Raw genomic sequence first — 14,461 nt, 5'->3', positions numbered from 1 at the left:
CATAACACCAAGTAGTACAAAAAATGGCGAGATGTGACAGTTTCAGAGGAAAGCAACAAAACATGGAAAAGCCAAATCTGAGACAAGAAAGAAAGCAAAAGAAACAAAGAAGGGAAGAGCTATGCAAAAATTTATTGGTCGATTTCACTATTTGGAATAACTGGCCATATCGTTACCTTATATTTACCCATTGGTGATTTCTGATGGACATAACTGGCCATATCTTTGTACTAAGAGTAAAAGATGAGATCTTTTTAACAGTGATGATGATGACATAAAAAGAAGTGTGAAAAATAGCAATCCAGTAATGGCATGCTATCAAATACTGCAACTGATTTCTATGAAGAAAAGGGATAGCTATCTTTTATCGTGTCAGGCTCGAGCTCTTGGCATCAGATGGCAGGAACCTGGCATAATCTTTTGCATCACTGATGACTTACTGCCAAGATTTAAAGAGAGCAGCTAGGTAGAGCTACCCTGCTGGATTTATATTCATTCAGTTTTGATTCGTTTCAGACCTTTGGAATTGGAGTTTCGGATTTTTGCTGGTGAACAGCATACCACAAGGTTCTGGGTGGCTACTTGACACCGAAACATGACATGCATGTGAGTGATCACCCTCATTGTTTCGCTGCTGGATCCCTTCAGATGCTGCTGGTTTCCCAGGAGATTTTGCCCAGTTGGCAATTCATTTCTTCATATTTTGTCCTGTTAACAATTTTACTTGCGTTTTACTGTTTTATTTTTTGCAATTAATTTTCAAGATAATTAACAGAAGGTTCCCTTGGAGTGATCACATATGTAGCTTTTATCAAAACCAAAATATTTGGGATCTAAATGTGGTTATCGTGTGTTACCATGAACAAGGGCAACATTGATGTGTTCTTCAACGAGGGCCATTCAAATGATTGTTAGGTCATCTTCTTGAAAATAAAAAAAGAGAAAGAAAGTTCGATCCATGTCTTGGTCCAAGCCATTAATCATTCGTCTCATGATGGAGAAACTTCACAATCATTCGTTCCATGATAGAGAGAGTTCATAGAAGTGCAATTTTAATTGAGCAGGGAACAGCCCCAGTGGTTCATTTGGCTCATGGGCAAAATGTTATTACTTTGCTTCGGTTAGAAACAGAAGACCATAGCATTCCTCAAATGATTCATGCATACCAATATAAGAACTTGGCACTTCTGTTTGTATAATTGAATTTGCAAATTCATATTTTGTGCTAACAATTCACACCAAGCTAGCTAGAGGGGCGCCATGCTTAGCACATAAATATCATTCCCAATGCCTGATGAACAGGTTGTCAAGCTAGTTATTGTTGGTGTTGAATAAAAAGGAAAATATTTCTACTAAACACTCTCTTCTTATGTTTTTAGTTTCTATTGTATATTCTATAGTTTTAATGGAATATATATATATATATATATATATATATATATATATATATATTTCAATAGGATTATTTTTTTTAAGTTTACTCTTTTTAATTTTTATAATTAATTTTAATATCTATAATTATTGAGATAGAATTAACTAATAATTGTTCAGTTTAATTCAAAATATAATTATCTTATTAATAATTATATAATTTTATTAAGTTATGTAGTTCTATTATAATATTTAAAGTTTATCTAAACATGTTACTATACCATTAAAAAAACATACAAAAAATATATTTTTTTTCTTTGTTTTTTATTCTTTTATATGTATAGAGGGTTTAATTATATCCCAAAAATATTATTTTTATGTGAGATAAATAAATATCTTAAATTTTTATGTTTATAATCTAATTTCCTATTTGTTTTCATACCTAAACAGTTTACTAATAGTTATACTATGTTTAATAATGTAGTTCAATTTATTTTTTTAAGTGTTTTTTAATTGTTTTACTTGAAAAAAATAAAATTAATATTTAAAATATTTTTTATAATTTTAAAGTGTTAAATATAAAAAATATTTTAATATATTTTTAATTAAAAAATAATTAAAAAAAACCTGACAACAATGATAAAGGACACATTAATGGGCAAAGGTTATTACGGTTGCAGCCTGCGCCAAGTGGCGGAATTAAAGTGGATTAGTGGTGGAGGATTTTAGGGTGGCCGTAGCATGCATACTAGCCGTGTATTTGGAATTTCTTCTTACAAATACTTTATTATTTTACAAGGGTGTTACAAAAAACTTTATAATTACCAATATATGAACTAAATCACCCTAAAAGATCAATTTAACTCCATTCATAATATTACTTTAAATTTCCATTTTGATATAAAAGATAAGTATAATGTTATTTATTGGCTGTGGAGGAAGTCTGTCTGTATATCTATTTTTTTTAATAAAAAATAATTGATGCAGGGCTTGAGCAAGGGTTCAACTCATTATGTAGGAGGGCTTTATCTCTCTTGAGACCAATTTCCCATTTTTAATGGTTCATGCTTGCAGGTTGCAAGGGCCCATAAAAGGTGCTTTTATGGTTAGTATGGCATCCTTTCACAAGAATTTGGCCCAAGAACCCTTGACGGGCCTTAAAATTCTCCCAAGGCCCATTTTATATTTTTAGGTCATGAAAGCAAAGAAAATGCAACTCTAAAAGGGCTAAAAAAACTCTACCACTACACCACCATCCACGCAAGCTGGTCCATATGCAATCCTGCGTCCCAAGCTGAGATCTTGCATAGAGAGGGGAATCCGTGATTAAAGGATAGAATGAGACTTGAGAGGCCGTGAGGAGGAGAAAAGTGTTCTTTCAGCAATAAAATAGTAATAAAGATAAACAACAGTGCCTTTTTTAGCAGCCGTCTTTGGATGGGGGTAGCTTATGTTTTATTTTAGTAAAAAACATAGTAAAGATAAACAACAGTGCCTTTTTTAGCACCACTGTGTGTTTGGATGGGAGGTAGCTTGTATTTTATTTTAGTAAAAAACATATTTTTTAGTTTTAAGAGATGTAGTTTGTGTTTAAAAGCTATTGTACCTTGAAAAAACCACCACACCTCCGAATATTGCATCATGCAACCCACGGTGTGATGGATACTTCTGTCGGAGCACAAGTTGACATGAAGAAAAGGGAAATAGCATGAGTAGAAAAATTGGAGGGAGAAAGAAAAGGGAAATAGCATGAGTAGAAAAAGGGAGAAAAAAAAGAAGAAAATATCAGATGAGAATAATCTTGTGGCTTGAGTTTTGACCAGAAAAACAGAGATGGATCGTAGAAAGGTGCCGTACTGTTCCTATATTTCGTAGATGCTCAAAGGGTTGAAGAAGCAGGCCTATGGCCCTTTGCTCAACGACCTTCATAGGCTTTAATTTCTGGGATGAACCCACTATTTTAAACTTGTAGCAAAGCTCAACTTCTGGCCCAGTTCATTCGCTTTTCTCAATCTTGCAGTGGGTTTGTCAAGGTAAATTAGGTATTGCTGTTCTGCACATAAAGAGTCTTAGTACATGTTAAAAGGGAAGGATTATTTCTGCACAAGATTAAGCGGGATTGGTTTTGATCACAAGACCAAGAAATTTAAGATTTTGGGGTTGTTTCTTTTTTTTGAACCAGGAAGAAAGTTGTCATAGAGATATTTACAAGGAGGATTTGAAAACTCAGGTTTGCACACATGGCAATAGCACCTGGAAAAGCGTTGCGGGATTTGATGATCAATTTAGACATGAGGGTTATTTTGGTGCATTTGTTAGAAATTTAAGGTTATTAGGATTTCATATATGGTAGACTTGTGCACACTTGGTGGTACTAACACCTGGAGAGTCCTTGTGGTTGATATTTTCATGATCTTATAGGATACTGACGTGCGCTTGTTAATTGATCTCTTCATTGTTTTGTTCGTCAGGAACAGAAGCAAAAGGGAGCAGTTTCGATCATTCTCGTTGCCTCCTGTTTTTTATAGTGATGATAATATTGAGAAATATCGAACACTACATATCGGGGTCTGCAGGGACAGTAACATACATTTCTCTTCTTTTACTGATCAATAGAAAGGGAGTTCTATGGAGGTATGGTTGATGAAGGAGAATGGTGGTGTTGAATCTCGGATCAAAATCGTTATAGAAACTAGATTGATCTTGAATTGTCCAGTGGAGATTTACAACACGTGTCCTGGAAAATGGAGATATTTTGTTGCATTGTTCTTCAGACAGATTGTTTTTATATAATCATAGGTCACATTGAGCTGGACGCTCAAGGATTCCATTCAGCAGTCCCGTCCAAGCTTTGCCTCACTCAAAGATGCGGTGTGAGATAGCTCCAAGGTTTTAAATGCGAGAGCAAGACAGTCAGTTGGAGAATAGAGAAAGATTTATTTCTCTTTTTTGACTGTCAACAGTGAATCCATCTACATTTCAAAGTTCTTGCACTGCTACAGTCTTTGCAAGCCTCAAATAGACTGTTTAGCATTGCCAAGTTATGTACATATCAAGTCAATCTTCTGTCTAATCTTTTCATTCCCATCAATTATCAGGATGGTGGCATTGATTGAATAGTACTTTTAGAAAGGAGGCTTGTTCAGCATTCAACAAGCTCATCACCCTCGGCTGGAATGCCCCCAGTTCCAAATCTTAAAAGTTAACCTCGCTTAATGGCTTCATTTCAGAAGTCACAAAAAACCAAGTTCTATACCAATATCAGTATTCTATCTGATTGAGAAAAACAACCGTTTTTTGTTGTTGTTTTCTTTATTTCCTCGTTAATTGGAACATCCTCTCTATCAGTAATCAGCTCCTCCACAACATTGAAAAAGTCCTTTGTCACCAATTCCTTGTTCGCAGCAGCAGTGTGACTCGGGTAGCAGACTCGGGATTTATCTGTTAAAAACATCTATACGGGCTAAATCAAAACCTGGGTTTCCTACAATGGGCTTAAAGGAGAACATTGTTCGCCTAGTCCAATTAAGCTAGTAGAGATGAACGGGCCCTGGAACAGCCTTAATTGGTGGTATCCATGCCCTGTCTTTCTTTCCGTAGTTCTTGACTCTGGCCTCCTGTACAGTGAAAAACTAGCGAACGAGTAAACGGGTCGCAACTCTTTAAGAAAGTAAAATGAAACAGTATTCTCTTTAATTTTTAATGTTTAATCCTTTTCTTTGTGACAGAGATGGAATTTTTCTACGAATAAGACAGCAAATTCCCAAAGCAAAGTTATTAAATGAAATCTGGTTTACAATCAATACACTTTTGAAAAAGAAGGAGTGAATCCCAGAATATTTTGATGAATTAATGTAGAACTAAAGCACTTCAATTGTAGAAACATTAGCATCCAAAAAAAATTATATCATCAAATTTTAATTGAGGTTTATTGAGCAGAAGAATGATAAAAGTTTTAACTGTTAACATGGCATTACTTAAGACTTGCCATCATCATGGACTCCATGTTTTCTCTACAGCTTTTGCCTAAAGGAGTATAAATCATTTCCATGACGTCAATAACAAAATTTCTTCATTCTGTCTTTGAAATCTTGCAGTTTGATTCTTTAAGAAAGCATTTCACACTCTCAAAAATCTTTATTCCTTTTGGGCAGTCCTTCGAAACCATCATGTAACCAAAGACCAGTCCTAAAGTGTACTTTCCCCACGCATGAATGCTAAAAAAGACACACAAAAAGTTACAATAATGGTGGTAATAATAGCAATAATCTAGCATCTCAAACTTATCATCATATTCTAATAACAACTCCATACAGCTGGATCTCTCAAAATCATATTGACTTTGCCTACACCCATCATAATCTTGAAGGACTCGTTTTCTCACCAGCTTTCCGGTTGGAGGAACCCACAGTTTTAATTGCCCCATCTTCGTCTAAAGGCCTTTCTGCTGTCAAGGTAATGAGTCCACACTTTCTCATGGGCCTCAATGCATTCAACATCAGTATTATAATGCTTGAAGTGATGGAAAGAAATTACTCAAGAAGGTTCAAAATCAAATACAATATCCATCGAAAGTCCACCAGGTGTCCAACGGGTCTAGCTTGTATGGACAGATTGATACCAATCCATTATGCTCCTGTTCTATGCGGCTACAGAGCTGTATTAATGGCTAATTGGCGCATATATTATGTGCTCATGGGGCCACTGGGCAAAATTTGTCTTAAATCTTAAGGCTCATAGCAACTCTAACACAACAAATTCCAATGGCAATTATTGCCTCTCAAGTACCTCACGTAGCTAAGGATTGTTGAATGTTGCTCATAGAAAGGGGGAAGAAATTAAAAGACGGTTGAGTGAATTAATAGAATATTGACTTTCCCATTATTTTGTTTTAAAATTTATTGCTTCTAGCTAGTATTTCAGAAGAATTAAGCAGCATTAAGCTGGAAAAATGTCAAACCTCATTATATAATGTGAGCTGAAAATAATGAGAGTGAGAAACATGAGCTGCATTTGCAAACAGCTGGAGAATTAAATCAAGCAATTATCCATTTGGTACGACATATGTCCCCATGTAAATCCTGAGACGATGCTATAACACAGCAACTCTTTTGCATGACCTCCTGTTCTTCATTACCCACTGTCCCATAATGATTCGAACCCATGGATGTGACATCAAGGTTAATGTTGCTGAGGAATGACCTCCATGCATTAATTGTACTTGAAGACAAATCGGTGAAGGGCGGTCTAGATCATGCTAAGTTGTCTGTGATTTAATATCTTAGCAATGATGTTTTGAGGCGAAACTTGGTGTTTCTTGTTCCATGCATTAATTGTACTTGAAGACAAATTGGTGTTTCTTGCGGTAAAACCTTGAACATTAATTGATTTCCTTTCAGTAGAGTTGTCGATTCAGAGCTAGCTACAACAGAAAGTGCACGTTATATTTCATGGACCTTTCGTTTTCTTATCTTAATGACTGCAACTGAGCCCCGGAATCTTGATCAGTTTTAAGGCTTGTCAAGACCTCTCTAATAGTCTAATCAAAGGTATACACAGAAGCAAGTTGCATGACTTTCAATTTTATATATCAAGCTGGAATTCTAAGAATAATTGGCAGGTATTGAAGGGGATTGGAAGGGGACATAGACAAGGCGTGAGATTATTTGATTTAATATTTGCCTAAAAATAATGGAAACACGCCCACATGGCCTTGTAATGGTGGCAAAGATCCTCCAAGTTCTAGCTTGGTCCTTATGGCCATCCTCATCACTGGTCACTTGTCCTTTTCTCACCCTGAAACATTCCTTAAGATGCCCCAATATCCCAACTATAAAGATCTCTCTTCAACGATAGAATATATAAACTCAGGCCCTTCATGTTGCTTGTTCCTTATGGAAACCCAGGATCTCTCAAGTGATATTGTCTCTCTTACTTCTAGCTATTTTGTTGTACCCCCCAGCTCTTCTAACAAAATGGGTTTCCTTTTCCTTTTGTCTTCGATCCCGGGAGCAGATAATTAAGGTTTCTCTTAGCATTCCTATTTAAATATTAATGGATCTAATCCTTCTAGTATATCTTGACAGAGACAGTACTTCTATTCATAGTAATCTCTCAATTAATTTTAAGATTGACTAATTGGTTTCAAGCAATGATATTGCTTAACAATCATATAGAACCTACTGCTTGCAAAAACGCTTCAAATGGGGAGATGATGGAGAATTTTGATCACCAGTTGTTGAAATCATTAGATATTCTTGTACTTGGTCAATGCTTCTGGTATGGTTCCACATATGTAACAGCCAGCTAAAGCACATACAAGACATTCTAGCTTGTTAGATAAATTTCCAAGCTGGCTGGAATCTTTGCTTAAACACGTGACGGCCGCATCTTGGATAAAATTTAGCTCTGGTGTTCTTGTCGTGAATATGCAATCATGAACGCCCAGCTGTAGCTAGCTAATGGTGCCCGCATTGTTCTTCTCTAAAGAGGCTAGATTGCCAGGACTGGAAGTGAAGTCAGATTAGAGTAGGATAGAATTGGCTTTATGAATTATGATCATCTGAAAACTTGGTCCAGGCATGTCTTGACCCAATCCACAGAGAGTGCTTGTGGCATGTGGGTTTGGTTTCATGCGCAACAGATCTGGAACATGGGGCTTGTCTCTACACTTGTCTTTTGATACTGCAACTGGCATTTACTGTCTTTGACCGACCCTTTGATGTTTGACTAGACTTGTTTGCATACATGCATCCCTTCAATTTATCCTAACACTGTTCAATTCCTTTCACTTTCCTGGAAACACGTTTTTTCGGCTCAAGAAAGTGAAGTATGTTTTTTTCAAGAATTTGCTAGCAAAAATACTTCCTTCTTTATGAATTTTTCAAGACTTTGTTTTCCTGTAATTTATAAACACAAGAGCAACTCTTGATGGAACAGGAAAGAATCTTTAACCTTCATAGCCAAAGAGATACTTGCAGTTTGTATGATTAACATTGATTTTCAAAATATTTTTTGTTTAAAATATATTTAAAAAATATTTGTAATATCAGTATATTAAAATATGCAAAAAAACACTTAAAAAATAATTAAAAATTAAAAAAAATTATACCACAGTGACAAACTCCGCATATTGTCTCTCTGCATCGTAAATAATACACTGACATGTCATATAACAACCATAAACCTTTTATTTTTCATAGTGAAAAGCACAAAGCAGGTAAATTCTAAGATGTCAGGAAAGTCAAATTTATGAGAAATTCATCGTGAGTTTTATAGATTTGACAAATCCCAGAAATTATAAACGAGAGATTATGTAATAAGAATGCTAAATGACAATGTATACTCATGCACATTATCATTTCGGATTCAATTTTTTTTAAAAAAAGAAGAAGATAAAGATAAAATTCACACACTGCAAAAGAAAACCTGAAAGGTGAAAACTCGAGCTACGGCTAATTTGGAAGCACATACAGAGACTGCCTCAGACATTCCACAAGTAATGGGGCCAAAAGGTAGACATTGGGCAACGAATTCAGAGTCTTGATAAGTTGCTTTCACCATCTTTCTACTTGAATGTCGGCCATCACAAAAAGAAAACCACACTATTCTAGGCCCAGATGTAAAATCTATCTGGGTCCGTTAGGGCCATCTGATGGTCTCATTTTGGTGAGACCCACTTACTTCCCCCCTGCCATAGAGAAAAGGAAATTACTAGATATCTTGCCGCGCGTTGCCGCCGGCCAAATTAAAGCAATTTCGGGTACCTTTACAGCAGACCACTATACACATGTTATTCAGAGACAAAAAGATATAAGATAAATCAAATAATATGATAGAATCACTGTTAAAATGCTCTCTTTTTTTACAAAATCAAAAATGCTTTTAGAGTTAAACAATAATAATAAATAAATTATGATAAAATTAAAACAAACCCTCTAAAGACAAAGTTAAAAAATCTGAATAATAAGGGTAATATAATAATTATATTGTTCTATAAAATATAAAAATATCCTTATGTAGAAGGCATTAGATTATTTTATTCAAGAGTTTCTTAGTATTTTTACTGTATATTTAAAAACATAATTATTAAAATAATCTTACATAATTCTCAAAATATATTTATATTATGATAAAAAGACTACATTATTCTTGAATTAAAAATTAAAAATAAAATGACCAAAAAAAAAATAGAACAAAGGGGTTATTTTGTTTGATGGTCAAAGGGGTGCGTGTTTTTTTTATATATAAAAAAAATCACCAGCTCAATGAGATTAAAAAATAACTTTTTCATGAATCTCTTAATATTAAAATTGATAGTCATTTTTAATTAAATAAAAACAATATATGATCAACATAAAAATTGATAAAAAAATAATTATAATGATAAAAAAAACACACGAGATATTTCCAAGTTATATCATGTACATGTCATTTAAAATGGAGAACCACGTTTGTTTCTTAGGGTACATAAATAGTTTTCAGTATATTATTATAGGTGAAAAGAGAGGAAGATGCTGGTGTGAGCTGTGAAAGCTAATAGGACCTAACTTTTTCTCTATTCCCGCACCCCATTTATAACCTGTTTCGATCATACAATGAATGGGGAAAAGAAACAGGATTCATGTACATGATGACTTTCTTTGTTTTTATGTATATAGGTAAGCAATAATTCTTGACTTGGAACAAGGAATGGCAGGAGAATTGAAATTGAGGTTCAAATGTTCAATCACTTCGTTTTGTTTCTCATTTTTTGTGTCCCATTGACCAAAGTTCAGGAGTAACGGTAACAATAAGATCCCGGAGACTATTGAGAACGACGAAGATGTTAAAATTTTGGCGAACCCCGCGTTCCATAAGGTTGATCATGACGTGCAAATAATTAGCCGATTTACGAAGAACTTTTTCTAATGGAAGAAAATAAATGATCTAATTAAGCAATGATAAATTGCGTTAGGAGCCCTTTAATTTATTTATTATTCATGAATAGGATCCAAATTTTATTGGGAATAGTTAAAGGGAACATAAAAAAACACATGAAGCCATTAGGGTGATGGCCACAAAGCATTTTAAAAAATTATACAAATTATTTTAGATAAATATAGTAAATTATAGTAAATTATACACACACACTCACACTCGGGTACAGAGATTCAGCGAGTCAAGGATACTCTACTTATTTAATACCTGATTAAATCAAATGTTTTTCTATCCATTTTCATCTTTGCCTCCATGAAGGTGCAAATTCGTTCATACCCATTTCTATTCAAGTACATAGAGCCGAACCTTCATAAAAACTTGTACAATATCATCATCTCTAGTGTTCAATATGTTGAAATGAAGAAGGATATATATCTAGTACATCGATACATTTAATCTTGTTCATGTCAAAGAGTGATGTATTTATTTTAATGTTGCTCGATCGTGTCCTAGAAGGACATATGCTTTTCCAAGTTGACTATGCAGCTTGAAGCTGGTTTCTATGCCAAACTGGTGATTCTGCTTCTGCTAGGTAGATATTACTCTGATCGCGACCATGATAACTGTAAATGTATTATTTTTGGGTGGATCGCTTGCTGTTAATGTAACCTAATTATTAGTGAACCTCCTTAATTAGAGTGTGTGTGTGTGTGTACACGTGGATATTGATGTGACAATATTATTACAAATTAACGTGAAACATGATAACTAGCAATATTCAAAGATTCACTCAAAAAATTCCTACTTGACTAGAAAAAAAAAAAAAACATGACCTTATCATCTTGGTGGATGAAACTTTTTGTATTTTGACAAATCACACAGTTAAATTGTTCATGGTGTAAAATACTCAGAGGAAAGACGTTATTTTGACGCAAACTTAACCCCGGCCTTGCTGCTTTCACCCGTTGCAATAATAAAAATATTATCTTTATTATCTTCTTACCAATATTATTCTATTAATTAATAACATGCTGTTGGTTTAAATAATATAGGAAAAAATAAAATTAAAATTAAAATTCTTTTTGGAAATATATTGCTATTTATTTAGAAGGAAGATTGAAACCTTGACGTCGCTGAGAAAGATTGCTTTCCAACGAAGTTTCGAGTTCCATTCTTTTATAGAGTACAAAAAAATGATGTAAACATATCGTTTGTTTTGGACTCGCAGCTTTAAATATAGAATCTTTATAATGGTTTATAATGGTAAGAGGCAAGGAAGAAATGTAGCAATGCGTCATCTTTCTTGCTTAGCACTTGATTATCTCATGAAATGCACAAAAAGTTGAACATCTTATAGAGGCGTGTCCCTGGTTTGTTGGTGTTTCTTCAAGATTAGGTAGTGTTCGAGAGAGGCAAATTGACACCAGATGAGATATGAAAGAGAAAGCTTGCAGCCGTGTGAATAAATAGGCAAATTTAGAAATTATGCTATATATAAATTGAGAAATTATGCTATATATATATATCATTTGAGCACTTTGAAAGATAGATATAAAGATTTTTAATAAGCACTCGGTGTCTACGATTGCAAGAACTCATATTTACTCTTAATATTTTATAATTTGCTCAACATATTACTTAACGAATATTCATATTTTTCTCAAAAAAATTCAAATTTGAATCTTTCTTATAAAAAAAATATTTCAAGTTATTTAAGGGAAGTTATAATTAATGTAATTATAACCACGAACATATTTGTTTTTGAGAATCGGATCTATAACAAAGTCGAATATATATGTGCCGTGTTTAGTTCTTTTGTGTATATGTTCCACAACCACATTGAATCACAACTCCCATCTTCTGGCCTCAAAAAAAAGTTAACAAATTAAAAAATAGAACACCCTGATTCATTAAAAAATATCAAGGCCCACGGTATTAATTCGTCTGTATATGATTGGTAATGGAGCAAAAGACAGAACAGTTTCCAAAGAGCCCAACATTTCTCTCTCATACGCACACATACACACTCGAGACCTTACAATAGAGACGAGAGGATCTGCAAGAGCTAGGATTTCCTTTGCATCGGATCTTCTGTAATCTTTCATTGCCTCAATGCTTCCTTTCCCATCCCATTATATATGTATCTCTCCCCTCCATTATTGTTTCGATTCAAAGATAGGATAGGAGGACCTTCAATATTATCTCTCGAATGCCAATCAATGGTGCTTGTTTTTTTCAATTAGCTGATAAAACTATGCATGGAACAAGTGGGATGTCAGTTACCTTACTCCCAGGTCAGACATCTATAAATTCTATTGTGGCAACCTGATGAAACTGTCCATGGAAAAAGTGGTGATCGACGCCCCTTACCTTGCTCGAAGGTCAGACATCTATGAATTCTATAGTGGCAATGTGACCTCAGTATGGTTGCATTATATATTCCATGGTTCACCTCTTTCGAAGGTTTAGTCCAAGGCAGCAGTACGTGGGTTTGCCTGCTAATTAATTATAATCGAGGGTGATTTTATTTTTTTTGAGGTTCACATATAGAGAATGTATATTTATTTTTTATTTTTATTTGTATATCTTTATATTCTTTTTAAAGAGTGAGATTAATTCTATTTGAAATTTGTGATTATCCTTTTAATAAGTATACTTTTTAAAAATCAAATTTATAGAATGCTTCCATTTGATTTATATAGAGAAGATATATATACCCACAAACAAAGCTTACTTCATTCTTGATTGAAAATAAATTATTTTTTTTATAATGAAAGAGAATAATTATTAAAACGGAGAAAAAAAAAGGTTTCACGTTCCCATCTCATCTCTTTTATGGAATTTATAGTTTCCAGTAATTCCTAAAGTTGAAAGACTAAAAAGAAAGAAAATCCATATTCCATGTCAGAACGGGATATCCTTTTACAAACAAGGGTGAGCAGAAAACTCGCTGTGATTTTTAGAGGTATTTTAAGTCAAGGCAGGGAAGGAGGGGAGGACAAGAGTATTCGGAACGAGAAATGAAGGCGGGGCAGCACCCATTGAAGAACCTTAATCCGGAGCCATAATCGGATTATCTTTAAAAACAAGATATTTTATTTTATTTTGATTATATGTACAGTGAACGAAAATTAGGGCGGGTAACTAAGAAAATATGCCATGTAAATGCATATAATCAAAAATCATTGCGAGAAAAAAATGACGTTTTGAGAGGATGTGTAAATATTTGTAGAATCCATGATTCTTGATAAGGCCAATACAATTGCATATTTATCAATTATTATATATCATAAGATCACCACTGATCAGTATAAAGAAATTAAAAAATGACCGTAAGATAAATTATTTTCCATTTTCAATGTACGTTGTTTGCCTGTGGAATTTGCTAGAAAAGAACAAAATCCCACTTCTAGCTAAGTATTGTTGTTTCATAAATCAGCAAGAAAAAACCCTTAATTAAATTAATATTTAATATCGTATCAGGAGTGTTCATGTGATCATGCAGGGCTATGTTGCAAGCCAAAGGAAAAGCATTTTCGGATAAAATACACTGTAGTTGTGGCTGTATAAGTCAAACCCGAACCCCCAAATATATAAAGTAGAAACAGCTTGAATATTGAGGTAAAGAAAGCCACCAAAAACTTAATGGGCAACAAAAGAGTAGTTTTCTATCGATCACGACAAGGAAGAAAGCGATGGGAGAAATGAGACTGACAAAGATAGGTCCCATTTGCCTTTAGTTGTGGTATAATACAAGACGTCCATGTATAAGTTTAAGCAACTAGGGGATAGGGAGAGACTCGCTGATTAACAATAAAGTCGGAGGAGGAGAAAGATGGAGCGAGGGGACCCGGGAGGTTATAATGGAAGCTGCCTTCATCCGGTCTGGAATTGTTCTGATCACCTAGCCAAATTATATCTTGTAAACCCTTACCTCCCAATATCGCTTCAAGCTTGATTTGGGCTCCAGTATACTGTTAATACATTGACCAGAAAAGAATAACAATAATAATTATAAAGCACATGATTGTTCGTGTTAAATTTGTTTAGGTCTCGCCATGCAAGTGACATGTTATGGCACAGTATGTGATGTTTACTTTCGAAAAATGATATGAGAGACAGCTCTAATGTCGAGACAATCAGCCCCTGTAAACGCAGCCCCATGTCATTT

The sequence above is a fragment of the Populus euphratica genome, unplaced genomic scaffold (assembly GCF_000495115.2).
Source record: "Populus euphratica unplaced genomic scaffold, PopEup_1.0 scaffold3.1, whole genome shotgun sequence".
Taxonomy (NCBI): domain Eukaryota; kingdom Viridiplantae; phylum Streptophyta; class Magnoliopsida; order Malpighiales; family Salicaceae; genus Populus; species Populus euphratica.
The sequence above is the reverse complement of the archived record's forward strand: the minus strand, read 5'-3'. Positions refer to the sequence as shown.